This window comes from Triticum aestivum, chromosome 5B (assembly GCF_018294505.1).
Source record: "Triticum aestivum cultivar Chinese Spring chromosome 5B, IWGSC CS RefSeq v2.1, whole genome shotgun sequence".
Classification (NCBI taxonomy): domain Eukaryota; kingdom Viridiplantae; phylum Streptophyta; class Magnoliopsida; order Poales; family Poaceae; genus Triticum; species Triticum aestivum.
The window spans coordinates 125,592,786-125,597,103 of record NC_057807.1 but is presented as its reverse complement, the minus strand read 5'-3'; positions in this window follow the sequence as shown (position 1 = coordinate 125,597,103).

Here is a 4,318-nt window from a genome sequence, read left to right as displayed (position 1 = left end):
ACTTGTCTTCTCTCTTGCGTTGAATGCTTGCAGATTCCAGCTTAGTCCAATGCACATGCACTCTTATTATTATACACATCGTTCGGTCGTGCAAGTGAAAGGCAATAATGATGATTTATGATGGACTTATTGGGATGAGAAAAGCTGGTATGAACTCGACCTCTTTTGTTTTTGTAAATATGATGATTCATCGTTCCTGAGTCAGCTATTATGAAGTAAACATATTTGCAATGACATTTAGAGATTATAGTTGCTTGTGCCATGCTTGATTAGCTATGAGTTATAATGGTTTACCTTGCGTGCCAACATGCTATTAGAATGATTATGATGTGGTACGATGGGATGGTATCCTCCTTTGAATGAATTAAGTGACTCGACTTGGCACATGTTCACGCATGTAGTTGAATCAAATCAACATAGCCTTCATGATATTTATGTTCATGGTGGATTATATCCTACTCATGCTTGTATTCGGTGTGAATTAATTTTAATGCATGCTTACGACTGTTGTCGCTCTCTCAGTTGGTCGCTTCCCAGTCTTTTGCTAGCCTTCACCTGTACTAAGCGGGAATACTGCTTGTGCATCCAAACTCCTTAAACCCCAAAGTTGTTCCATATGAGTCCACCATACCTTCCTATATGCGGTATTTACCTGCCGTTCCAAGTAAATTTGTATGTGCCAAACTCCAAACCTTCAAATGAAATTCTGTTTTGTATGCTCGAGCAGCTCATGTTTCAACTAGGGCTGCCTATATCTTCCATGCTAGGTGGGTTATTCTCAAGAGGAGTGGACTCCGCTCCTCATTCACGAGAAAGGGCCGGTAACCGGGATGCCCAGTCCCATGATCCAAAAAGATCAAAACAAATCAAAATAATTAAACAAAACTCCCCCAGGGCTGTTGTATGTTGGAGGCACTCGTTGTTTCGAGCAAGCCATGGATTGATGCTTGTTGGTGGTTGGGGGAGTATAAACCTTTACCATTCTGTTTGGGAACTGCCTATAATGCATGTAGTATGGAAGATACAGCCATCTCATAGTTGTTGCGTTGACAGCGAAAGTATGCCGCTCAAAATGTTATTCAATCTCTATTTTAAAATCGAGCTCTGGCACCTCTACAAATCCCTGCTTCCCTCTGCGAAGGGCCTATCTATTTACTTTTATGTTGAGTCATCACCCTTCTTATTAAAAAGCACCCGCTGGAGAGCACACTGTCATTTGCATTCATTATTATTGGTTTATATTGGGTATGACTTGACTGGATCTCTTTTACCATGAATTACAATGTTTAGTCAGTCCTTGATCTTTAAAGGTGCTCTGCATTTATGTTTTGCGGTCTCAGAAAGGGCTAGCGAGATACCATTTTGTTATATCATGTTATGATTATTTTGAGAAAGTGTTGTCATCCGAGTTTTATTATTATGACTCGCTAGCTGATTATGCTATTGATATGAGTAATTGTGAGACCTATGTGTTATTGTGAGTATGGTTAGTTCATAATATTTGCTGAAACTTGAATGCTGGCTTTTCATGTTTACAACAACAAGAGCAAACAGAGTTTGTAAAAGTTTTTCTTTATCACTTTCAGTTTATCAACTGAATTGCTTGAGGACAAGCAAAGGTTTAAACTTGTGGGAGTTGATACGTCTCCAACGTATCTACTTTTCCAAACACTTTTGCCCTTGTTTTGGACTCTAACTTGCATGATTTGAATGAAACTAACCCGGACTGACGCTGTTTTCAGCAGAACTGCCATGATGTTGTTTTATGTGTAGAAAAGAAAAGTTCTCGGAATGTCCTGGAAATCCACAGAGGCACTTTTCAGAATTAATAAGAATTTTTGGCGAAACAATCAAGGCCAGGGGCCCACGGGTTGTCCACGAGACAGGGGGCGCGCCCTCCTATCTCGTGGCCCCCCCTTGACCTCCTCCGACCTCAACTCCAACTCCATATATACCGTCTCGGGGAGAAAAAAATCGAGGAAAAAGTTCATCGCGTTTCACGACACGGAGCCGCCGCCAAGCCCTAATCTCTCTCGGGAGGGCTGATCTGGAGTCCGTTCGGGGCTCCGGAGAGGGGGATTCGTCGCCGTCGTCATCATCAACCATCCTCCATCACCAATTTCATGATGCTCACCGCCGTGCGTGAGTAATTCCATCGTAGGCTTGCTGGACGGTGATGGGTTGGATGAGATTTACCATGTAATCAAGTTAGTTTTGTTAGGGTTTGATCCCTAGTATCCACTATGTTCTGAGATTGATGTTGCTATGACTTTGCTATGCTTAATGCTTGTCACTAGGGCCCGAGTGCCATGATTTCAGATCTGAACCTATTATGTTTTCATGAATATATGTGTGTTCTTGATCCTATCTTGCAAGTCTATAGTCACCTATTATGTGTTATGATCCGACAACCCCGAAGTGACAATAATCAGGATACTTCTCGGTGATGACGTAGTTTGAGGAGTTCATGTATTCACTATGTGTTAACGCTTTGGTCCGGTTCTCTATTAAAAGGAGGCCTTAATATCCCTTAGTTTCCGTAAGGACCCCGCTGAACACGGGAAGGTAGGACAAAAGATGTCATGCAAGTTCTTTTCCATAAGCACGTATGACTATTTACGGAATACATGCATACATTACATTGATGAATTGGAGCTAGTTCTATATCACCCTATGTTATAACTATTGCATGAGGAATCGCATCCGGCATAATTATCCATCAATGATCCATTGCCTACGAGCTTTTCACATATTGTTCTTCGTTTATTTACTTTTCCGTTGCTACTGTTACAACTACTACAAAAACCCCAAAACATATATTTTTACTTTTGCTACCGTTACTATTATTATCAATACCACTTTTGCTACTAAACACTTTGCTACAGATACTAAGTTATCCAGGTGTGGTTGAATTGACAACTCAACTGCTAATACTCAAGAATATTCTTTGGCTCCCCTTGTGTCGAATCAATAAATTTGGGTTGAATACTTTACCCTCGAAAGCTGTTGCGATCCCCTACACTTGTGGGTTATCAATAGTTCAAGTTTCCAAACCTGATCTGGTGGCCAGGGGCGTAGCTGTCAATCTGCTCCAGATGGCCAAGCGAATTGGCCCGCAGTGCGAAGCCGCCGAACACAAAGATCTGTCCAGGGAGAAAAGTCTCACCCTGGACCGTGTCGTTGACGATTGAAGACGCCATCAAGCCTTGAAGCGACGGCACAGAGGAACTCTCAATGAAAGCACCAATGTCGGTGTCAAAACCGGCGGATCTCTGGTAGGGGGTCCCGATCTGTGCGTCTTAGGCTGATGGTAACAGGAAGCAAGGGACACAATGTTTACCCAGGTTCGAGCCCTCTCGATGGAGGTAAAACCCTACTTCCTGCTTGATTAATATTGAAGATATGAGTAGTGCAAGAGTAGATCTACCACGAGATCGTAGAGGCTAAACCCTAAGAGCTAGCCTATGATGGTATGATTGTAATTGTAATCGGCCTTCTAAGGACCATTCTCTCCGGTTTATATAGACACCGGAGAGGGCTAGGGTTTACATGGAGTCGGTTACAAGGAAGGAAATATGATATCCGGATCGCCAAGCTTGTTTTCCACGCAAAGGAGAGTCCCATCCGGACATGGGCCGAAGTCTTGAGTCTTGTATCTTCACGCTTCAATAGTCCGGACGATGTATATAGTCTGGCTGTCCGGATACCCCCTAATCCAGGACTCCCTCAGAGATGATCCACGATGGAGGCGGCGAAGGTTGTTTTGAGGATGGCCAGGTGGATGACTCGGAGTCGGAGGTACATGCCCAATAGCCGGGAACATACTCACAATTCGGCTTGTACACAGTCGAGCACGCAGTTGGGCACGTGCACTAGCCAGTCGGATTCATACACCGGTCGGGAGGAGCGGGACGATGACAACGAGCTTGATAATTTGCAGCCGGTCTAGAGAAGAAAGATAGAGGAGAACGCTTCAACATGCGGGAGAACGAGTTATTGTATGATGTGTGGTTGGCCATTGGCATCGATCTTATCCATGACACGGGTCAAATGTTGGGATCTATGGCAGGGTGCGCCGGCTGCAAATTAAAATTTCCTACGCGTAGAACAACCAAGAACATGTTACATGAGATGGATCATAGATCTTTACCACTAGACGCGCAATGCCGTGCGGCGGAAGTAGAGCTGAGGCAGCGCGTTCCCGGAGTCGTCTCCTCCTTGCCGGTCAGCCGATCGGATCCGCGAACAAGTTTGTCGGAGCGGCGCAAGTGCATCGCCTCTAATAGTATCCGCACATGCAGGAGGAACATCGTGTGGC